The 25,580-nt window shown below is 42.4% G+C and overlaps 1 non-coding gene across 1 annotated transcript; it reads right to left on the bottom strand.

Moving 5' to 3' along the window:
* Positions 1 to 20,181: 20,181 nt before the first annotated feature.
* LOC118486089 lies at positions 20,182 to 20,287 on the bottom strand. The gene has a single exon (XR_004877945.1). It is a non-coding gene; the product is annotated as a small nucleolar RNA R71 (small nucleolar RNA).
* Between the last annotated feature and the right edge of the window lie 5,293 nt (positions 20,288 to 25,580).

The raw sequence follows: 25,580 nt of genomic DNA, 5'->3' as shown, positions 1-25,580 counted from the left end.
ATTGTCTTAAAACACCATTACAAGCCCACACAAGGCTATACGCGGCACACAGGCCGGAAACTTCCACTTAAGGACGGCTGGGACCAGCACCACCCGCACCACCAGCGCCGTCATCTCCTAAGGCCTTTTTCAACAAAGCCACCCCATTCGCCTTATTAGCCAACTTACCAGCGGCTCGAACGACAGCAAAATCAAGCATCGAAAATTCTCGACGCTTAGCAGCATAAGCACCCTCGCAATCCTCTTTAAACAACTCGAAGTGGTAATCCTTCTCATTGTTTACAGCGGCACACCTGCCTTCAGCATACCCATTCTTGCGGCCACTATTATAGCCTGCCCCACCCAACTCAAACATGTAGCGGGCAAGCTCAGGAGAATTCAAGATACGATCAGCAAGCTGCATGAAAAACAAGGTCGAATAAGATAGCAGAAATAACTACACAAAAGTAGAGATAAAGGAAGACAGAAATAGAACAGGCAAAGAACAGTACCAATGGAACACCGCGGGATAGCAGCCACCTACTATCAGCTGAAGCTTCCTCAGCAAGGAGCTCAGACGCACGGCACTCAGCCGTCTTCTCATCAAGGAGACGCTGAGCAGCCTCACATTCCGAAGCCTTCTCTTGCACAAGAAGCTCCAACTTATCTATCCGCGCAACATACTCCTTCTCCTTCTTCTCCGCAGCAAGACGCGCTTGATGAGCCTCTTCCGCAAGAGCCGTCTTCTCACCAGACAGCCGCACAATAGCATCACGCTGCGACTGCATCTCCGTATTCGTACGAGCACATGCGGATTCCCAATCCTTTTGTTTTTGCTCATTCAACTGTTTTTGCTCTTCGAGTTTCCGCTCAGCCTCAGTAACCCGCCATTGCAGACCCTTCTGCTCTGCGTTAAATTTTTCCTTCTCTTCAGCAAATGCCTTCTTGGCCTCCTCAAAGGCCATAGTTTCTTCTCCCATAGATCGCCATTTGCGAAGAATCTCCTGAGAAGTGGCAAAGAAGTTAACCCCAGCCGTAACATGATCATCTATAAGGGCAAAGCGGCTGCGGTTTTTCTGAAACATCCTCTCGGCAGGAGGAAGGGATAAAGAGAAGAACTCCTGACAATTCTGTAAATCATTCATGCGGGAACCCTGAGTAAGGCTCCAACGAGGAACGTGGGGCATATCATCACAAGCCGGATTACCCTACGAATCATCAGGAACACGTTCAAAGTACGAGTCCCGCACGGCACCAGAAGTAGCTCCACCCCCTATCGGCTCCCGCAATATCACCTCCGGCACCGCGGCCACCACCCGCATCACCACCAACATCACCTCCTGCAGCGTTACCCCCCTCAAACATACCCTCAAAAAACCCTTCACCGCCCTTAACAGAGGCATCAGCATCATCTTGAGGGGGAGTCAAGCCAACAGTCCTCGACGGAGGAGAAGTAGGTGGAGTAATCTGAGAAATATCCACCGGCCGTGGTTTCTTGCCAGTCTTGTTTGCTGCCATAAAACTACAATTAGTAAAAAAGACCAAAGGAAAGATGACAGAAACATACACGGAAACTAAGTTACCAGGGCGGGAAGCAGAGGCATCAAATATCTCCTCCAACAAATTCCCTCGACCCCCACTAAACACACCCAAATCAACCTCAGATTCAGAAGGGGCTGGGGGGCATCCTTTTGAAGCTTGGCCCTCTTGGCCGCAAGAAGGGCAGCAGCTTGTTCATCAAGATGACGCTTATGATCATCAAGAGCCTTCTTCTTCATATGCTCAGTTAAAGTGGCTTTATCATCAGGATCTGACCCTTGACGCACCTCCCCAGGGCCTAGGCCAGACAACGTATCAGACACTACCACATAATCTAGATAAGGAAGAGTAGAAGGTTGCTTACGAGAAGATCCAGCAGCTCCGCCCTCCTTCTTCTCTTCCCTTCTTACAGATTTCTCCGTCCTTGCCCTCTTCCTCGTCTCCAACTGGGCAGACGGATCAACAGATGCCTCCGCATCGTCATCATCCTCAGCAAACCCATGTACCGGCTCAGCAACACCACCAGGCGCGGTACCTGCACGCGCGGAATGAGATATTAGATCTTCAACATCCCGGTCAGAACTTCCACTAGAAAGGATAACGACTTCCTCTCGACCAGAGTCGACCAAGTCGTCCTCATCATCCTCACCAAGAACTTCATTGGCGTATCCACTCAAACTAGCATCGGTAGGATGCAGAAAACGGTCATGTATTTGCTCCAACCATGTTGGATTTCCATCAGCCTGGATAGCTTCAACCATGGCACCCGCTGATTTCGGGTCCAAGGCATTCAACAAACTATAACCAACTGCAAAGTGGAAACAAAAATAAGGACACATAATAAGCATAAAGGGAAATAATCAAGTGATGAGACATGAAAGAACAATACATTTGCCCTTATGGCTATATGCAGGCTGACCCAGCGGATGTTTGGGAACCCACAACAAACTCATCCCTGCACCAACCAAAGCCATCTCATCCAGTTGAGAAATAGCCGTCGGCTTCGCAGTTATCTTCTTAAACCAGTCTTGATCACCATAGTTGGGAGGAACATCCACCCTAGGGACCCCTTGTCCCACCTGCCTATACGACATATCCGTCGGAATCACACCACGACGAATGTAAAAAAACTTTTGTTTCCAATCATGAATGCCCTTTATCGGCACCGAACACACCTGAGCAACTCCCATCCTAGCCTGGAAAGAGTAGAACCCACTAGAATATGAAACACTGTAGATAGTGTTGAACATCTCAAACGTAGGCTCAACACGGTACGACCTGCAGACAAACTCGAAATGAGTAATCCGAGGGAGCCCAATCGCATTTATCTGAGAAATGTGGAGCCCATAACCCCTCAAAACATCAGCAGTGAACTTCGTAATCGGCAACCTAAAATTGCCTTCCCGGAAATAAGCAGCATACAGCGTGATAAAACCCCGAGGGGCATCCAATGCTGTGGATCCAGAGGGAGGATAGCGAGCCCCCCACTCAGAACGAAAATTATGTCCCCTGACAAGCATCTGGAATTCATCCTCCTTCCAGTTAATCACAGCCTGGTCCGGACCAGGAGGCGCTCTACTCCTATTTTTCCTTTTCTTTTGAGTAGGATTCCTATCAGCCATGATAAAAATCAAGAAGAAGACGACTTGAAAAAAGGTGAAAGATAGAACAAAGGGGAAGAAGGTAGAGAGAAATTGCACTTAGAATTTGAAAGTGAAGGATGAAAGAGATAACCGCCCCATATTTATACCCATCGCATTTAATGCGATGGGTAGTGGACCGTCAGGGAACAGAAAAAGCGCCCAATAGATGACTGACACGTCACAGGAAAGAGAAGACGTCGGCTCATTTTTCGGGAAGCATGGGCGACAGGGTCTGCTGATGTGACAGAAAGTCACTGCAAAAGCAACTGTTCGCCTCCGAAAAGACAGGGACGTCAGACGGTCACACCAAACGCTTCCCCATAACCACCAAACTTCCAACAGAAGAAAGCACAAGAGGGCCAAAACCCATGCGGCATGCGTCCATTTGGCTCACTTTTTTCAAAGGGCCAAAACCCATGCGACATGCGTCCATTTGGCTCACTTTTTTCAAAGGGCCAAAACCCATGCGACATGCGTCCATTTGGCTCACTTTTTTCAAAGGGCCAAAACCCATGCGGCATGCGTCCATTTGGCTCACTTTTTTCAAAGGGCCAAAACCCATGCGACATGCGTCCATTTGGCTCACTTTTTTCAAAGGGCCAAAACCCATGCGACATGCGTCCATTTGGCTCACTTTTTTCAAAGGGCCAAAACCCATGCGGCATGCGTCCATTTGGCTCACTTTTTTTAAAGGGCCAAAACCCATGCGGCATTCGTCCATTTGGCTCACTTTTTTCAAAGGGCCAAAACCCATGCGGCATGCGTCCATTTGGCTCACTTTTTTCAAAGGGCCAAAACCCATGCGGCATGCGTCCATTTGGCTCACTTTTTTCAAAGGGCCAAAACCCATGCGGCATGCGTCCATTTGGCTCACTTTTTTCAAAGGGCCAAAACCCATGCGGCATGCGTCCATTTGGCTCACTTTTTTCAAAGGGCAAAACCCATGCGGCATGCGTCCATTTGGCTCACTTTTTTCAAAAGGCCAAAACCCATGCGGCATGAGCCCATTTGGCTCACTTTTTTCAAAGAGCCAATAACCAGACGGCGCGCGTCCACTTGGCTCACTTTTTTCAAAGGGCCAAAACCCATGCGGCATGCGTCCATTTGGCTCACTTTTTTCAAAGGGCCAAAACCCATGCGGCATGCGTCCATTTGGCTCACTTTTTTCAAAAGGCCAAAACCCATGCGGCATGAGCCCATTTGGCTCACTTTTTTCAAAGAGCCAATAACCAGACGGCGCGCGTCCACTTGGCTCACTTTATATTCACCAACTTCAACGCGATGCACAAAAGCCACAACTCTCATAAGTCCAGAATCCCTCCTAGACGACCAACTCAACTAGAAGGCACACTGGACTGGGGGGACTTGAAGAGGTATGGTCCCAATTCCCTGCCTACATGGCAGGGACCACACCACTTTTTGCGCACACAAGGCACCCATGTCACCAGGACCTTCTAGAAGCTTCCAGAAGACGTCTAGGCGGTTCATAGCTGGCATCGAAGATGCTTTGCCCAACATAAAGGACAACACGTGTCACCATTAAGAGAAGGCCACATAGGCCTGTGACGATCCAGGGAGCAAGTCTGACGCAACCAGTACGAGGTATCCAGCGTAAGCAAATAGAAGGACGCCACGTGTACCACTACACCCTTCGCGACAGAGCAGACCAAGAGGATATTCCCCTTGGTCGGACAGCTGGCGCACACCCACAGCTGGCACAGCTGCTTCCTCCTTCTTCACCATCCGGCTATAAATAGAACCCTTCATCATTCAGGTTAAGGATCTTGGCTCTCTTTACTCACTCTATACACACACTGTTTTATTCATCTAAGAGCAGTACTTATTCTCACGCCGGAGCCTGGTTAAGAGGGAAAACCCCCTTTTCCCCTCTTAACGAGACTAACGGTGTTTACTGTTTTGCAGATCTCGGGCCTTTGATACGAGCAAGAGAAGAGGTTGAACCCCATAAGTGAAACGATCCTCTTGGTTATCCTTTGTGTTAACCATTGTTTCAACAATATATATGTTTACCATTTGTGATAACGATAATAACAAATTATAAATATGATGATTTTTTAAATTTTTGGTTACGTTAAATAGGAATGGATATATATAAATTTTTGGTTATCACATCTTCTTTCGATAAGTTTGTTTTTATTTATTAAAGTAAAGATATTTTATTAAAGTATAGGTAAGTAGATAACAAATATTTATTATTGCTTTTTAGGGTGATATTGCCAAATGACATTCTTTGGAATGATTTATTAGAATTAAATGACATTTTCTACAAAAGTTGTCTTTTAAAATACTCTATTTAAACCTTTATATGTTTTTAAGCGATGAATACCCACATAAATAAAAAAAAACTTTGTATGAAGGGTGGTGTTTCTTGATACCCTATTTAAAAACTAAAAATTAATGGGGTTGGTTCTAATTCGTAAAATCATTAGACCATGCAGGAGTTTCAAGCCTTTTTTTTTTCATTATCCGACATGTGGCTCACCAAAAGGGTTGAAGTTAAGAAAGAATGTAGTGGGACTTGAACTTCAAGTTTCCTTAGGCCATATGTAGTCATAAAGCCCTTTGTAGGGCGTTATGCGACAAATGGCGAAACGCGTAAGAGAGGGGTTTTATATAACTTGAGTGTGTAGTGGGATATATATGTATGGGGCTTTATATATGTATGTAGGAACGGGATCAGGAGATAACGATTTGAAGTGTGAGAACAGTAAGAACGATTTTCAGCCATAGGATCTTTGTGATTTGTGGGTAAGATAATGCGGTGGCATTTTTGTAAATAATGGGAACCTTATAACTACCAGGAGGGGTAAAATTGGAAGATCCAAATAAGGGTGCACATGCTAATCACGTGTCATTTTCCTTCATCATGTATAAAAGCCAATAACTTTTTTATACGTGATTATTTTTCTAAAAAAATTACACCATAAAACTCAGCGTTTTTTTATCTTTCCAACGAGTATACTATTGATATAATTTTCAAAAAAAAATGAAATGGGTTTTATGACGTTTTTCTGAACTGGGTGTTTTATGGCGTTTTATACTAGTTATTTTATGGCGTTTTTTTGAACTATGTGTTTTTATGACGTTTTAACTAGGTATTTTCATGGTGTTTTTCTGAACGGAGTGTTTTATGGCGTTTTAAACTGAGTTTTTCATGGTGTTTTTATGGCGTTTTATTTGAACACTCAGTTCATGTGTGTGAGTTTTTGACAATATTACCCCTTAGTGTAATTTAGCATCAATGCCACATGTCAACTCCAAAATCGTTCTCACCGTTCTCACACTTTTCACCGTTCTCTCTAAATCCTGACCCTATGTATGTATATATATATATATTGTGTGAGTGGGGAAGGATGAAACACGCCGTTATGCATTTCGCGAGAAGTGGGGAAGGATGAAACATGGCGCCCCCCGTAATGGTGTTCAAGGGTGCCATGGGTCGTTATGGTGGTGTTTGGCGTGATGTAGTGCCCCATTACACAAGGTGTTATAATGATTAGATATTGTAATTTAATTAAATAAAAAATAAATAAAAAACCATCACAAAAATTCAATTGGTCATCCACTTTTGAATCAGTTGTTCTTTTTTTTTTAAACGCCCCAACCCAAAAATGACTAAAAGGAGCCCATGGGGGCAGTGTGCTCAAGTGAATGGGGCTTTTTTGTCCACTTTACGCCCAATTCTCAAGCCACTACACGTGGTCTTAGAGTTAAGGTGTTACTTTCATTGAGGTCAATGCTTCAAACCCTGTTAAAGACGAATTTGATGTAATTTAAACAGTTAAAGAAAACTAGTTAAAGCCAATGAGGTAGTGGTAGAGTGGTTGGGGAAAAAACTTGGTGTTCCTTGTGACCCAGGTTCGACTCCCCCATTATTTTCTGCGACATCCAGGTGAAGGGCGAATACGGGTGGCGTCGGTTCGTCTTGGATGAGAGACGAAGTTTTATCGATTGTTTCACTGTTGTGCCTTCGGGCGGGTGGAGGTCGGGTTTCCGCGCATCTGGGAGAGCCATGGGGCTGGCGGCGGTCGAGTAGTCGACCTTGGCCACAGCGCCGGGTGTCACAGTGGTTGACACGTCATTCCTTACCGTTCAAAAAAAAACTAGTTAAACTGGTGTTAAATGTATTAAATATAGTGAGAGAAAAAAACTTTAAAACTAAAGGGTTATTGGATTTTATGACTCTCAACTATTGGGTATTGGCCGCTGTCCGATGCCATTTCTAACTATCACTTTGACTCCCACCACTCTCAACCTAACACTTTGTGTGTTGTCTCACTCCACGTGTGAATATTTCTTAACGTTTGACTTGTGTTATTTGTAATATTAGACTAACACTTTGTGAATTAGTAATGACTACATGTGAATCTGCTCCTAAAAGATAAAAAGGAAGCCAAAATACACTCAACTGGAGTGACACAACACACAAAATGTTACGTTGGGAGTGGTGGGAATCAAAATGATAATTGGAAGTCGCAGCAGCGAATACCCAATAATTAGGAGTGATAAAATCCAATAACCCAAAACTAAAAGATAGAATAGATAGTAGGCAATGCTATCAACATATACGGTGCTATCATAAAGAAATGTCAATAATTAATAACACAAGATAAAAAACATGTCAAGAACTATAAATTTCAAATAAAATATATTTGTATGTTTCGTTTTTTACCTTTCTAATTAATTTTTTACTTACATTTCTTATTGACCTGTTTATGAATGTTTTTGAAATGTTTGTTTAACATTTTCCGATATGAAACATTTGTTAGGATGTTCTGATAATAAACTGTTTTGTTATTTTTAGGATATTATAGGAAATAACATTATTGGTTTTCACCCTTAAAATATTTAATTTAACTTTTTTTAAACGACGAAAAAAAATATATTTGGTATAAGTCCCCCCGTAATGAGGCGTTTTTTTTTTAAATTTCAAAAAAAAAAAAACGCCGGAAAACGCCCGCACCTCCATTACATGCGGCGTTACCGGGCGTTTTTTTTTTGAAAAAAAATGGCTCCGGAGTGTTTATTAAAACGCTGAACCATGGTTTGAATGCCCAATCAATTGAGGACATGTGGGTTTAGAGAGAGAGATGGGGTTGTGGCCGGATTTTTGGCCGGATTTTATGGGTTTGCAGAAGGGCACGAAGAAGAAGGGCATGAAGAAGAAGAAAGGTTTTTTTTAAAATTTGATATTGACACTTAGGCCCCTATACTTTTAAACTTTATTATTTTCTGTTTTGACACATTAGGCCCTAAAATAATTTTTTAGTATTGTATTTTTTTAATTTTCTGTATTTTATTTTCTGTTTTTTATTTTCTGTATTTTTATTTTCTGTTTTTAATTTTTTAGTATTGTATTTTTTTATGTTTTAAATTAAAAAAAATAATTGGGAAATGATTGCATGGGCGTTATTGGAATAATGCCCCACTACACCACTTTATGCTATAATGCCCCATACTGACTGGGATGACACGTGTCGCAAAACGCCCCATGGTAGGGGCATTATATTGATTTACCACTACACATGGTCTTGTTGGCCAGTTTGTTGTTAGTTGTCTTTCGTTTATTTAATGTGATTGTTAAAATATATAGGAATTATTACAAATATTAAATAGCTATAAGAAGAACTTACATCATAAAATATCATGTGTAAGATTTGTTGGTTTCTCTATGCCCCTCAACTTGGATTCAAAAATTAAATTGGACTCACGTGACGTTGAACATATGAAAAATATATTGTCTAGTAGATGCATATCGTATATAAAAAAACCAATAAGTGGAAAATCTTGGTATTAATCTCCTTATAAAATGAATGTTGAAAAAACTCTAAAAATATCTTGTCTAACTTTTATTTTGTGGTTTGCAATAAAAAATTGTATAATATAATATAGTCTGGTAATATTTTGTGGTGTACAGTTTATAACACATGCTGACCAACGATAATACACAAGAAAGTGTAAACTTAAGATATTTGCAAATTTTTAATGTGTCACAATATAAAAATAAGAATTTGGTTACACATGCAGATTTTCTATGAAAGTGTAAACTTAAAAGATTTGCAAACTTAAAAAGACCGAAGGTCAGGGCCGGCTCAAAATTTTCTAAATTTTTCTAGGCCCAAAACGGATAGTAAAACTGGGGCCCTTTTTGTAAACGAAAAAAATTGCTATGGATCCTATTATTCATATATCATATTTGTATACGCATAATTATAAATCATAAACCTCAATGTTAACAATCTTAAAGTCAAAATTACTAACATGTAATATATTTTCTTAGTATTTAAGGCCCTAGGAGAATGGAGGCCTAAAGCTCTTGCTTTATTTCACTCCCCCTTGAGCCGGCCCTGCCGAAGGTTTACCTTAGCAATGACTTCACTAGTCGGCTTGCGACCCCGGTAGCTTCACATTGCTATCGTTACTTCAGTTCTGCGATTCGACGACCTTCCCCTCTCTTTGTCTCTCTTCATTCATCGTAGTGTCCTCTCTTCTGGTCAACTTTAACATTACTTCATATTTTTATACACTTTTTGTACCCAGTCAATATTTCAGTGTACACTTTTCTTTTTCAATCCAACACATTTTTATTTTTTATGCATGTTTTCTGTTATTTCCAAATTATTATAAGTGTTACAAGATTTTCTTAAACTGTGCGGTATGAACTGGTGAAGCCCGCTTGTGGGTTGACGCGGCCTCGTGACCACATTTTGCACACTGTCGCGCTCGATTATGAGAGTGAGGCTTGTGGGATCCCCCACAACGACCACGATCAAAAAGTGACCATGAAAAGGTGAAAAGAGCCGTTAGCTCGTTTGAAATTAAAAAAAAAAAAACAAATTTCCATTTATCATTTCCTATTTAATCAAACTATTTTCACACTTCACGACATTTCAAAATCTTTTTTCTTTTGTACCATTTATCCAAGGGCGGTTCTTAGAAGGCCTATGGCATGGGCACGGCCCGGGCAAGTTTTTCGGCCGTAGTGCTAATTTTTCACATTTCGATCGAAATTTTGTATATATACTATGTTTGGCCCGGGCTTTTTTTAGCGTCCATGTCTTTCGGCCCTGGAACGTTCAACGGGCAAGATCCGCCACTGCATTTATCAGTTCCTATTTAATTAAACTATTTTCACACTTCACACTTCACCACATTTCACAATCTTTTTTCTTTCCTAAACACTACACAATCTCTTTTCAATCAAATGACGGAATGGACCGAAAATGAAGAAATTACATTGGTGAAGGATTGGCTTAGCCTCGCCAACAACAAGGTTCGAGGATATTGTGAGATGTGGTATCAAATCCTTGCGATATATAAAAAATTGGTAACATCACATGCAAGGTATATGAGCTCATTAACAGGTAGCATATAATCCAAATTTATGGTGCCAAGTTTGATACACTGCTCAAAAAGGTGATTCAGGCGGCCCTAAACGAGGAGGAAGCCATCCCAGGCGTCCCTACGTGAGTATATACGGACATACGAGCCCAAAGAATTTGGTTCTCACCTTGGAAGATTATGATAACTTATCCTCAATGGAGAATTTCTTTAGTTTTAGTTTTATGTAATTTATAAATTTTAAGTTATGTTATTTCTATGTTATGTAATTGTAAGTTATGTTATTTGCTTAAATTAAATGAATTAGAGAAAAAATAAAAATAAAAAAGAGTGAAGGGTAGTGAACCACACCCCATTTTAATAAAAGAAAAAGATGATAAAAGGGGATGTTAATATGACGCTAAGATGGACGATAACGAAAATGGTTCACTAAACCACACCTCATAGTCTTGGATACACTTATGGTGTGACTTTCTTTGGTTATATATATGTTTTCATACTTATGAGTGCGACAAAAACTAAGAAATCCCATTGTTCAACCAATGCCACATATTAAAAAACCATTTAATGTTCTAACACATAAGAGCTAACTCATTAAATCTTCATAGGTTCCAATAACTATAGACAACAACTTCATACATTATTTTTATATTCCTCAATAGTTTGTTCAAAGAGTAATTAGACTTGCAAACAACCAAAAACCAATAGTTGAGTCTTTATTTCAACCCTTTATATTTTATTGTTAGTGTATAAAAATAAGAAAAAAAAATAATTTGTTAGTAAGATAGAGTAGGGATGAGCTCGGTACCGTCCGGTACCGAACCGGTATCGGTACCGGTATTTGAAGGTAAAACCGGTAAATACCGGTACCGAAAATGCTAAAAGTCGGTACCGAATCGATACCGAAAAAGTACCTGGTTCGGTAAATTCGATACCGGTACCAGGAACGATTTGCTCATCCCTAAGATAGAGATCGAAATTGTCGAATACCCAACCCCCGGATGACGTCGGTTGGATCTTCGCTGACGTAGAGAGCTCATGTCCTTGCTTGCTACAAAATAATAAACCGTTAGCCTCGCCACGGGGGACCCCGGGAGGGGGATCCGTGACCAAGCTCCGGCGTGAGAGTAAGTAAACTTGCCGGATCAGGAAAAGGAACGTTTTCCGATGAAGATATTCACCGGAGAGTTCCTATCTTGGTGTGAATCTAATTAATGTGTTGTGTGTAGTAAATATAAGGAATCTTGGTCGGAGTTAATGAGGGGAATAAATGAGAGTAGTAAATGAGAATAATGGCCGGAGATGATACCTGCCTCTCCCTTCTCCTTGTGCCTTCTTATATAATAGCATGCCCTTATCTCCAAGAGAAACGTTCCCATAGTATCTAACGGTAACTATAATACCTTGGGAAGGTCAGACACGTGTCTGACCCCCAACGGTGCGATATCCGTCTTCATTAATGTATCGCCGGACAAGTACCATGATAGTGACCGGATGCCTCTCCTATCAGACATTAAATGAGCCTGCAACCTCTTAGTTGTTTTCCCGCTTAAACTTAGAAGGGACCTTGGTGAGCAAGTATAATTTGTTTAATGGACCTTTCAGTGTTTTGGGCTTCCAAAGATAAAGGCCCAAAGTGGGCAAAGTGGGCTCCCACACAGGCCCGTCGTCAAGTCATCTTTAGTCCCTGGTTCTGAGGCCCGAGGCTTCATGATCCGGAGCTGAATTACAACTGCTTAAGAGAGGCGGTTTCTCTTTGGGTGGGCCCACTCCTGATCAGTTGCTATTTGCAGTTTTGATTCATCATTACATCGCCGAATCAACTATAGCGGGAGTTAATTCCCTAGTTGCACGTGCCCATTTTTGAATTTTGAGAGGACTGCTGATGTGACGGTTACTTGTACGTCAGCAGTTATCTCTTTAAATACATCCTTTAATTTCCTCTGATTTCTCATTCAAACCTCTCCATCTTCTTTCTTTCTCTGCAACTATTCTCCTCATTTACCATTCTTCTCAACCATGAGCCGTGGAGGTCGGTCATCAATAAGGTCTGTTTTAACGATGAAGGATCTGAAAACCTTTGTCGAGGCATATAACATTCCAGATCAGTTTTCCCCTTCTTTACCCGGCCCCAACGAACCAGCAGAATGCACGCCGGACAGGATACCCGTCTATACTCTTGCATTCTCTTCCTGTGGGGTCCGGTATCCCCTTTCTGCCTTCAAGATCTCCCTCCTCCGTCACTTTGGCGTGCATTTCTCACAGATTCACCCTTTGGGGTTCATGAGGGTAGTTCATTTTGAACTGTCCTGTGCCGCGATCTCGGGGGAACCCTCTGTTCCGTTGTTCTGTATGTTTTATCGGCTGATTTCCGATGGTGATTGGTTTACATTCGCTAAGCGTCAAAACAATGTTTCGAGGCCCTGTTATAGCTTTATGCCGACTTCGACCTACCCAAAAGACTGGAAGTGCAGGTTCATATTTGTTTCTGTGGCTATGTTACCGGAGTCCCCTGTTCCCAAGGATCTTGACGCTGCTATTGAGGATGTGGTCCCTACCCTTTCTGCGAGTGAGACTGTCCAGTGGAAGAGAATGTGTGATAATCCAACAAGGGCTTTTACCTTTTCAGAGGGGATGCTTGCTATGGGTGGTTTGAGTCCTTCCTACCCAGTCCGTCTAAGAGCCTTCTTTGGCAAGAAAGGTACCTTTTGTTCTATGTTTGTTTCTTACAGTCATTTTCTTTTTTCCTTCATGCTTTTGGGGACCCGTAGTCATCTTTGGTGTCTTGTGTAGAGATAACTTTGTGGCGGCTCCTTCAAGGTGATTCCAAGGACGTGAAATATGTGGTTGATAATGAGATCGATCCCCGGCTGAATGCAGAGGCACAGGCTGCAGGGGGATCCGTTCAGGCAGGGGGCTCTGCTGCCATGGGTGGATCCGAGGAGGATCCTTCTGGTGGGGAGGAAAGTTCTCCCGACCTTCCTCCTGTTCATCCCTCAGGCCCAAGTGACGATGAAGAAGTGGAGATACAGCTAGTTCGTAAAAGGAAATCTGTCAGCCCTCATCCGGCTCCTGCACCCCGCAACATTCGCTAGAGACTTCGGAGTGCTAGTGGTCAAAAGCTCCCTCCCTCTTCCAAGGCTGCGTCTGACCTTCCTCCTGCTGGAGTCAAGGGTTCCCTGTCCAAGCATTTAAAGTCTTCGAGCTTAGTGAGTGCTCCGTTATTGGTAAGTAGTCCCTTTTCTTCTTCTCTCTTTCCCCGTTATTTCTGACATGCTCTTTTTTCTTAGGGGAGCTCCCGGGAACCTATAGAAATCCCAACTGGTCCTTCTCCTTCCCGCATTCGGGACAAAGCCTCAGAGGTGGGGGTAGCCCGTTTTTCCTCGGCCTATGAGCTTTCTCCTTTGCATGCTACTGGGACTAGTAAACCTTCTTTTCAGGAAGGCCTTGCCTACCGATCCCCCCTTGCCCCATTGTTTGCCGATGCTCTCCCCTGCACTTATGTTTCTAAATGGAAGGTGACCAGCTCTTCCGTGATTGAGACTCCTGAAGCTGCACGAGACTTTCTAAGTCATGCTGTCCCCCCTTCACATAAATTTGTTAATTTTGCCCTGAGGGATGATCTTTTTGAAGATCAGTATAGCATGTCCTTGTGTGAGAGCTTCTTTAGGGGTGCTGGGATGCTGCAAAGGATTGATGACCTGAGGAAAGCAAATGAGGGACTCAAGGCTGAGCTTAAAGCTTCCCAATCGGTTGCTGCCGGACTTAGGGGCCAGGTGGTTGATGCTGAGAGGAGGCTACAGGAGGAGAAGGTGCGTAGCATTCTCCCCTTCCCCTCTTTTTTTTATTTTATATATATACATGCTGCCATATTCACTGGTTCTTTGTCTAGAGAGCTGGGGCTATACTTGAGAGGAAGGAGCGGGCTTGGGAGCAGGAGATGTCATCGTTGATTGCGGAGAAGGAGGAGCTTGTTGCTGAGCTGAAGCATGCGAAGGAGGTTGGCTCCGTTTCCCAGGAGCAGCTTAACACTATGTATGCAGATTATGGGATAACTTCAGATGACAACCAACGGTTGGCTGGGGAGAAGCACTGGTTGATCACTGAAGGTTTTGGAGCCTTCCTGACCGTTGTTGCTCAATCGGAAGATTTTAAGAATGGTTTGGAGGAGGTTTACAGGGCCTATAGGGATGTTGGCTATCAAGCGGGGTTGAAGGATGGCTATGCTTATTCTGCCCAAGGCCTGGGTAGGAAAGAGACTCCTCTTTACAACTCCAAGGCAAAGAAGAGGTTGTCCAAACTGAACGAGGAGTTTGGTCGTAAGACCCCAGCCATCCTTGCCAAGATCCTTGAACATCCCATGATCTCAATTGCTGAATTGAAGGCCTTGTTCTCCTCCGTTGGTCCCTCGTCTCCGCCGTCTCTTTCCGGGGGTGATCCCCAGTAAATTCTGAACATTTGACAAGTTTCGATATGGTTGTAATAACTCTAACTTACCTTAGGATACTCGTATGTTTGATTTGACTTTATTTTGGATGGTCCTTCGTGTTGGGGACCATGTTGACCGCTAATCGTATGGCCTATGGTTATGTATAGCTCCTCTTTTGCTTGGTTGCCTGCTTCTTGTCTTGTTTGTTTTATTTTGCAGGGGCTTATATCAGAGGCTAGCTTGGTGATTCCTTGGAGATTTTCAAGCTGCTTTGGCGAGGGGCTATGTCTTTACTTTGTCTTACCGTGTTTGCAATAATCTTTCTAGTTTTTTGCCCCAGTTACTGGGGCTTCTTTTTGTACGTATGATTTGTATCAAATAAAGCAGGTTCCCCTTCATAGTTTTCTATATACGAGTGTATTTGCATTATTTGTTTTTTGTTGTTTGTTTTATTAAACTGTGATTGTCTGTTCGAGGCCAATCGATGGACAAGTTTATAATGTAATATTATGTTTTTGACTTGTTTTTGTCCGTTTTTTAGGTTAGCTAGACCTTTATTAGCCCCACGGCCGGGCTTTGGGCATGTCTTGAATGCCTTATACACGTGTGTTTGTTTGATCTAGTTATAGATTTAAAGGGTGTTCATAGGCACGTCTGCCTAGGTATGATTACCCACAGTTTTCGAAATGGGACACTTTCGTCCGTCTTTCATTGGATCTTCAGGGGGTTTATACTTCCCTTCATAGATTGTTTACAAAAGGTTTTACTTTCTGTGGGAAAGTCCCCGTACACATAGTTTTCCTGTAACAAAAGTGGCTCTTGGCCATTTTCTCCTGGGGGCACACCCCTTATATGTAATACTTCCTGAGCTGCATCAGGTTCCAGGTCCTGGGGACCTCTTTTCTTTCCAAAGTCTCCAACTTGCACGTTCCCTTCCCGTTTGCCCATGCGACTCTATATGGGCCTTCCCAGTTAGGTCCCAACTTCCCGGTATTTTCCTGTAGACTGGCCTCATTGGCCCTAAGGACTAGGTCCCCTGGGATGAGGTTGAGCTTCATCATCCGTGTGTTGTAATAACTTGCCAGGAGTTTTTTGTAGTGAGCTTCTGTCACCGCTGCTACCTCCCTTCTTTCTTCCAATAAGTTCAAGTTCATTCTTAGATCTTGCTCGTTCTCCTCGTCCCTCAGCTTCATCCGGGCGGTATGGGATCCGATTTCTGCAGGGATCATGGCTTCCGTCCCGTAGGTAAGGCTGAATGGGGTTTCCCCGTTGCAACTTTTGGGAGTGGTTCGGTACGCCCATAACACAAATGGAAGTTCTTCTAGCCAGCCCTTCTGTTTCCTCCCAAGCCTGCCCTTCATTCCATTGATAACGCTCTGGTTGGCTCTTTCTATGTCACACCCCCAAAATACCACCTAAGGAATGTCCCTGTTAGGCGTGTGTCGTACCAACAATGAGCCACTAATTACATCGAACCCATACAAGTTTATAAATCAAATTCTCAATTATCAATGAAAATTACCAACAATAAGTTTAAACGAAAACCAACATGTTCAGCGGAAGCAATTAGTAAACCAATGTATGATATCAATAATTCAATCACATGAATCCCTCCAGTTCGACCCATGACCACTCCAGCTACACCAGACAGCAAGTTCCTATCCAAGATATCTAACAACCTGCGAGCATGCAACAAGTGTATCAGACAAGGCTGGTGAGTTCATAGTTTTACGAAAACGTTGGTTACCAAGTGTTTAGTTAATCCATTGAATTTGATTCCGAAAGTAATGTTGATAATACCCCAATACAAGACGGCTTCTGATTATTTTGCCCTTTCTCCAATGCTCCTATCAAAGCATTGGTCATGACTAGGTCATTAGTTCAACACCCGTCCTCCCAGGAACGGGGTGAGGTTGCCAAACCTAAGTAGCGCTACTAACTAATACCATGTTACCTCCCAGGTAACCAAACAACACGGAGGGACTTTAAAGGTGATAGGAAGAGTATATTATCCAACATTCCCGTTTTTACCCAAAAGACTTATCCATTCCCGGGATACCCACTGTCCCAACCACCGGGACGCATGCTCAAGAGAGATGAACTCACCTTTGGTTTGCTCGGTATGTATACATACGTATTCACGTTGATCAATCAAGTCCTAGCATGATTATCAAAGCTAATCAGTTCACATAGACCCAAGCCACATAGTTTCTTACTCACATTACACAAGTAGCGCACATGTATTACACTTATTATCATGCAACATGACAGCCAGTTATCATCATGAAATCTCACTATTAAACATCTAGCAAGGAGATCGTTGTACGGTTTCAAGTTGTTGCCGCCTCAATTTCTAATTATTATTATTATTATTATTTTCATAAATAAACACACCCATGTTAATGCATATGAATACTGTTCAAGAAAGAAAATATATATATATATATATATATATATATATATATATATATCAGATGCATAGACACCAAATTTCCTAACCATCATTCATATATGATTACACCATTTTAATACCTCATCAGTATGTATACGTTATATGACGGGTGGTCCGTAGGACAACCCTTAAAAGGCTTAAACTTAACGCACATTCTACATTTTATCCGGTTATTTGCGTGAATTAGGTAATCACAAGTTAATGGTGATGCAGGTGTTAAAATGTACAAGATGCAGCTTTTAGAGGGCTTGAAGGATGTTAGAGGCTGGCGTGATCAAAATGTGTGGAAACAAAGGAAAATGAAGGAATCGGAAGCAAAAGATCACTCAGAGCCGTAAGCTACGCCACCAGGCCGTAGCTTACGGCCCCTATAACCTACAAGAAAGTAGTGCCGTAAGACAGGAGCACAAGGGCGTAAAGGATTGATGCTCACCGTAAGCTACGGCGGCTTGCCGTACCTTACGGTGCCATGTTGACCATTTCAATTTGCTGGCTGCCGTAAGCTACGGCAGGCGGCGTAGCTTACGGCGCCGATCGTTCCAAAGTCATAACCCCCGCATTTAAAGCCCATTTTATGAAGAATTATGATGTCTTATCATGGGTTTTCGGTTACTACTTGAGAAAAACGAGTGGGGGACTATTTAGGAGGCACTTGGGAGTTAAGAAACACATCTTTTGCATAATCTTTTCACTAGAATCATTGGGGAACAATCTTTGCATTATATTCTTGTCTTTCTTGGTGGAACTTGTGAACTTTGGTCTTATTTCTATTTTGTCATGATGTGTGTTAAAGCCATGAGTGGCTAGGTACTTTAATGACTATCTTGTGGTGAAGGTTTGTTTAGACTTTTGTGTTCTTATTTGCATTTCTAGAATATCAATCTCTTTTCATTTAAATTGATTGTTATGGTGTGTAATCGATTGTTAGTAACAGGTTGATTCTTATTTTAAACTAATTAGAAACCATACGTTCTTGGTGCCGTTGGCAATCGGGATATCATGGGTATAGTTAGGTTGGGGTAAGGGTTGATTGATCATCGGGTGACAACCTCACGTTCTCGGAATCTGAGTACTTCGTCCCCTTTCATCACTGCAATTGTTTATGCATGAACTATGTCTATGTAGTTCTTTCTAGTTAAATGATTAACACAAAAGTTGAAGCAAACCGGATACACAAGATAGTTGTTTATTTCTCAATTGTTTACAACTTCAAGTTTCATTTCGCAAATTAGTTAATTAATCTTAGTTTTTAAAACCAATCAAATCAAAACAACTCGTGAATTTTATTTTTCTTGCAATTTAGTGTAATTTTAGTTAACTTAGATAACTTTCAAATAACACATTTTCCACAAACTCCCTGTGTTCGATACCCGCTTACCACTATTTACATAGTTGTTTTTGGGATTAAATTTGCGTGACCACGACATCACGTCAAATTTTGGCGCCGTTGCCGGGGAGTAGTGCGCAACGTGTGTTATTTTTGTTTTTGCTTTAAGTTTGTTATTTTTCTGGTTTACGCGAGGTGTGTTAGTGTGCAGGTATTTACAGGTGCATGCGTACTAGGAGTTCTCACAAGCTATCACCATTGGCGTTTGATCCGGAAATCGAGCGAACTTTGCGAGCAAACAGAATTTTGCTAAGGGAAAATACAATCAATAGTTCACCAACAACACCAGTTACACCTATTCGATACATGGATCCACCACCACCACCACCCACTACGGGTGAATTTATCTCATCATTCATACCAACATCCACTCAACCTTCACCTAACACTACCATTCCACCAAATACTACCGAACCCACCATACCTCAACAGGTTACACCAACCAACACCACACAGCCCATTACTACCCAAGAAGAACCAACCGTTACCTTTAACCCTTCCACTACTATACCACCATTATCCCATTTTTTCCCGGGTGCGGGTCCATCATATTCGAGCCATACTATGGCACCAATTTCGTCTATTGTCCATGCTACACCATATCGACCACCAAATCAATCGGGTTCCCAATACTCGACTATTCCATTTGGGCAATCATCGGGAATTCAAGGAGATGGGTATGATGAAGGTTATGAGGAATTTGAAGGTTTTGATGAAGAAGGATACGGTTATGGGGGTGATGGAGAGCAAGGGGAGTACGGTTATACGCAAGGCCAAGTACAAGTGATGCCAAATGTTGGTGGGGTTCAACAACAACTCATACCTCAACATATTAGGCCAAGGCCACAAGGGCCGCAAATGCAACGCCCGGTTCCTTTGCAACAAGTTCGACCACAACAGGTGCAACCGCAAATTCAAAGGCCAATTCAACAACCAATCGTACCACAAGGGCCCATGCAAAGGCCAATGGGTCAAGTTCGTCCAAGAGGTCGATTCGGTGTGCCAAGGAGGCATCTTAGGGAAAATGCAAGGGGAATTGAAGCACATTTTAGACCGGTGATAACGCACAATCCTTCACCGGTGGTTATTCCTCATAACAACCAAGGGAGAACTTTTGAAGTAAGAACCAATTCGTTACAAAGTTTGCCGAAATATAAGGGGCTAGCGACGGAGGAGCCCTATTTCCATTTGGAAGCCTATGACTCAATTTGCAATACTCTTGGGAGTCAAGGTTTTTCGGCCGATGATATCAAGTTGGTACTATTTCAATTTTCTTTGGAGGACAAGGCAAAGAAGTGGTTCTACACTTTGCCTTCGGCATCTATCTATACTTGGGCGGAGATGCAACAAACATTCTTAGACGAATTCTATACCGCCCAAAAGACCAATGATGCGAGAAAAGGATTGAGGAGCTTTCAACAACAACAAGGCGAAATGTTCCATGAAGCATTCGAGCGTTTGAACATGATGATTAAAAATTGTCCACATCATGGGATTGAGCTTTGGGAGTTAATGAACGCTTTTCATGAAGGGTTGTGTGCCGAAGATGCACGAGATTTGATGTCCATCACAAATGGAACTTTTGGCACAAATTATGAGTATGAGGATTGGGAATTTTTGGAACAAATGGCGATCACCTCAAAGAGAAAAGCTCAAGCTTCAAGGAGAGCACGACCGGCCGTTACTCGAACACAAGTGCACGCGGTTGATGACGGTAATATACAAACTTCTAATCAAATTTATGACGTTTGTGCATTGTGTAATGAAATAGGTCATGCGGCGGAAAATTGCCAAGGAATGGTTGAAGGGCAATTTGAAGAAGTTCATGCCATTCAAGGTCAAGGAGGGGGTGGTAGAAATTACAACATGAATTCTAACACTTATCACCCCGGGTTGAGAAATCATCCGAATTTTCGTTATGGGAACCCTTCGAATCAATCAAACCCGAACTTTCAAGGTAGCCAAGGGAATTATGGTTCGCGCCAACCTTACAATAATCAAGGTGGATATAGAGGTGGGAACAACCAAGGATACCAAAGGCAATACCAAGCGGGTCAAGAAAAAGGGGGGTCTTCGGGTGGAAATGAAATGATGGAAATGTTGAAGAGTATGCAAGCGGAGATGCAAAAGAGGAACCAAATGGATGACGCACGCATACAAAAGGATGAGGCGCGAGACAAAGCAATCCAAACTTTGACCACTCAAATGGGTCAACTTGCAACCGAAGTGTCCGAATTGAAGAAGGGTAAAGGTCAATTACCAAGCGACACTAAGGTAAATCCATCTCACGGTACGTCAAGAGGTAACAATGTTAATATTCATCATGTGAGTGTTTTGAGAAGTGGGAAAGAGTATAAAACCAATCCTTCACCGGATTTGGTTGAAGGGGTGGTAGAGGATATAACGGGTCAAGAAAGTGAGGAAGAAAACGAACCACCCATTGTTTCTTCTAAAAAACCCAATTTTGAAAAACCCGAAATTATTAAAGAAAAAGAAAAAGTAAATGAGGGTGAGGGGTCTAGTGAAGTACCGTTTCCTTCGGCTTTGCTAGATCCGGGTAAAAAGAATTTTATTTCAAAACGGGGTCCTCAAAAAGAGGAAATGTGGGAGGTTTTTAAACAAGTTAAAATTAATCTTCCTCTACTTGAAGCTATTAAACAGGTACCCGCTTACGCCAAATTTCTAAAGGAATTGTGTACTCAAAAGAGGCAACAAAAAGTGCCTAAATTGGTAGATTTGACGGAGCGGGTAAGTGCGGTATTGAAAGGAGACCTTCCTCCTAAGTTACAAGATCCGGGAACGCCTTTAATAAATATTCAAGTTGGAAATTTTCAAACTACGAGGGCATTATTGGATCTTGGAGCCGGAGTAAGTATCCTACCGGGGGGGTTATATGACCAATATGATTTTGGTCCATTGAAGCGGGTCGAAACAACGGTTGTATTAGCCGACTTGTCTCATAAGCTTCCCCGGGGTATCGTACGGGATGTTATAGTTAAAGTTGATGAATTTTATTATCCCGTTGATTTCCTTGTGCTAGATTACTCATCCGCGGACCCAATTCAACAACAAAATGTTATTTTGGGTCGGCCATTTTTGAACACCGCACATGCTATTATTGATTGTCGGTATGGCACAGTTGACATGACATTCGGTAATAGAAAAATGAGGTTGAATGTTTTTACTAACGGTACTAATGTGTATGGTGATGAGTGTTTCTTGGCAGATTTTATAGATGGCTATGACCCGAAGGTGTTCGAAGAAGAAATTTTGGGTTCTTGTGTTTGTGATATGTCTTTGCAGGTTCACACATGTGAGTTAGAGGTTGAAGAGAAAGAGCAAGAAGCTCTCGCGGTGAAGGAAGGAAGTCCACCATGGACTTACCAAACGGATACTTTACCGGTGGAAATTGATTCGGGCACAAAGCCTTCTTTGGAAAGTCCACCAAGTGTAGAGTTGAAGGAGCTACCAAAGCACCTAAAGTATGCATTCTTGGGGGAAAACGATACCTTACCGGTAATCATTGCTTCCAACTTGGAGGTAGCTCAAGAGGAAGAATTGATGCGGGTGTTGAAGGCTCATAAGGCGGCAATTGGGTGGACGATAGCCGATTTAAAAGGCATTAGTCCATCAATTGTGATGCACAAGATTATTACAAGCGAGGATGTGAAGCCGACCCGTGAAACACAAAGAAGGTTAAATCCGAATTTGAGAGAGGTGGTGAAGAAAGAAGTCATCAAGTGGTTGGATGCGGGGATCATTTACCCCATTTCGGATAGTGCATGGGTAAGTCCGACACAGGTAGTGCCTAAAAAATCCGGCATCCAAGTAGTGAAAGATGAACAAGGTGAGCAAATCGCCACCCGCCCGGTAACCGGGTGGCGAGTGTGTATTGATTATCGCAAATTAAACGCGGCTACCTCAAAAGACCATTTCCCGTTACCCTTCATTGACCAAATAATTGAAAAACTTTCCGGTCAAAAATATTATTGTTTTTTGGATGGGTATTCGGGATATAACCAAATTGCTATTCACCCGGACGACCAACACAAAACCACGTTTACATGTCCATATGGTACATTTGCTTTTCGGCGAATGCCATTTGGATTATGTAACGCCCCCGCCACGTTCCAAAGATGTATGATGAGTATATTTTCGGACATGGTTGGGGAGTCTCTTGAAGTGTTTATGGATGATTTTTCCATTTTTGGTCCAAGTTTTGACTCTTGTCTTAATGAATTAGAAAAAGTTTTAAAAAGGTGTGTTGAGACAAACTTGGTACTAAGTTGGGAAAAGAGCCATTTTATGGTTCAAGAGGGTATTGTTTTGGGGCATGTCATTTCGGACCGGGGGATGGAGGTAGACAAAGCAAAGATTCGGGTAATTTCATCTTTACCCCCACCAAAGAATGTAAAGGGGGTGAGATCTTTTTTGGGACATGCGGGGTTCTACCGAAGGTTTATTAAAGGCTTTAGTGTAATCACAAAACCTTTATGTAACTTATTGTTAAAAGATGTTCCATTTGATTTTACTGATGAATGTTTGCAAGCGTTTCATGTGTTGAAGGAACAGTTGGTGAAGGCTCCCATTTTGCAACCACCGGATTGGTCAAAGCCGTTCGAGATTATGTGTGATGCTAGTGATACAACTATTGGAGCGGTTTTGGGGCAAAAGGTAGATAAAAAGCCGGTGGTGATATACTATGCAAGCAAAACATTGTCCGAGGCGCAACTTAATTACACCACAACCGAGAAAGAATTATTAGCGGTGGTGTATGCCTTGGACAAGTTTCGATCTTATATTTGGGGAAGCAAGGTGATAGTGTATTCGGATCATAGCGCGGTCCGATACTTGATGGAGAAAAAAGATGCAAAGCCCCGATTGATTCGTTGGGTGCTTTTACTACAAGAATTCGATCTTGAGATTCGGGACAAAAAAGGGTGTGAAAATGTTGTTGCGGATCATTTGTCCCGAATCCCGTTGGAAGGTGTCGATGACCCAAGTGAAATAAATGAACGGTTCCCCGATGAAGACTTGTTGGCCGTCTCCACTTATGTTGCACCTTGGTATGCCCATTATGTCAATTATTTGGCTAAAGGTGCAATTCCAAGTCATTGGACTAGGAAGAGACGACAACAATTTCTTAGTCAAGTGAAGCAATACATATGGGACGAACCCGATTTGTTCAAAATCGGAGCCGATCAAGTGATACGAAGATGTGTTCCCGAAACGGAAGTTTTAGAGATTTTGATTCATGCTCATTCATCGGCGTGTGGTGGGCATTTTAGTGGGAACAAGACGGGTTATCGGGTGTTATCTAGTGGGTTTTATTGGCCCACGATTTTCAAGGATTCTTGTGAGTATGCTCGGAATTGCATCAATTGTCAAAGAATGGGAAGTATTTCGAAACGTGATGAAATGCCGTTAAACCCGATTTTGGTAGTAGAAGTATTTGATGTTTGGGGAATTGACTTCATGGGTCCTTTCCCAAACTCAAATGGGTTCTTATACATTTTGGTGGCGGTCGATTACGTGTCGAAATGGATTGAAGCTATTGCCACGAGGACCAATGATCACTCCGTTGTATGTAAGTTTGTGCAATCTAACATTTTTGCTCGTTTTGGTGTGCCTAGGGTGATAATAAGTGATGGCGGGTCACATTTCAAGAATTTCAATTTTGGGAAGTTGCTCAAGAGATACAATGTGAACCACCGCGTTGCTACACCATACCACCCGCAAACGAGTGGTCAAGTCGAAGTTTCTAACCGGCAAATTAAAGAGATTTTAATGAAGACGGTGAGAACGGATCGGAAGGATTGGTCAAGCAAGCTTGACGATGCGTTGTGGGCCTATCGAACGGCTTACAAAACTCCACTTGATACCACTCCTTATCGGATGGTTTATGGGAAAGGATGTCATTTGCCCATGGAATTGGCACACCGGGCGTATTGGGCAATTAAAACGGTGAACGCAAACTATGATGAAGCGGGTCGGGCGAGAAAGCTTCAATTGAATGAAATAGAGGAAATAAGAGATCAAGCCTATGAATGTGCATCCGCGTACAAAGACAAACTTAAAAAAGTTCATGATGCGAAGATAAAGAAAAAGAACTTTGAAGTGGGTCAAAAGGTGTGGTTGTATAATTCAAGGCTGAAATTGTTTGCGGGGAAACTGAAAAGCAAGTGGATGGGTCCTTACGTTGTCCGAAGAGTGGGAAGGTTCGGAGATGTTGATATTCAAGACGAACGAACAAACAAGCAACAAACGGTTAACGGGCATCGCCTCAAACCGTACTTGGAAGGGAATGATATCAACAACCTTGAGCTAGATAAAGTGGGCTACATTTTACGCCCGGTGGATGATGAGGAAACGTGAAAGAGGCCCAGGTTTGGTATTTGTAAATATTTAGTGTAGTTTATTTCGTTTCGAATAAATCTCGTTCAAAACCGGTGTTCGAAACAAGTGTGGGGAAATTTTCACGAATTTTCCGAAAATAGTGTTGAGGACAACACGGGTTTTTAACGGGGGGTAGGGTAAAATTTATGTCTTTTCTTTAAAATTATAAAAACTTATAAAAATTTAAAAAAAAAAAAAAAAAAAGTTTTTGAGAAAAATCAACCCCCCCTAAGCCCAGTTACCACCGTAAGCTACGGTGGGGGGGGCGTAGCTTACGGTGGCCTTTTAGAAATCAAAGCCATACGGTAAGTAGCCCCTGTTTTACGGTACACCATAATTCCCCAGATGTCACCGTAAGCTACGGCGATGTGCCGTAGCGTACGGCGCCGAGCG

Source organism: Helianthus annuus, chromosome 13, assembly GCF_002127325.2.
Source record: "Helianthus annuus cultivar XRQ/B chromosome 13, HanXRQr2.0-SUNRISE, whole genome shotgun sequence".
In the NCBI taxonomy this organism is placed as follows: Eukaryota; Viridiplantae; Streptophyta; class Magnoliopsida; order Asterales; family Asteraceae; genus Helianthus; species Helianthus annuus.
Note: the sequence above shows the minus strand (reverse complement) of the source record. Positions and strands in the feature narration are given on the sequence as shown.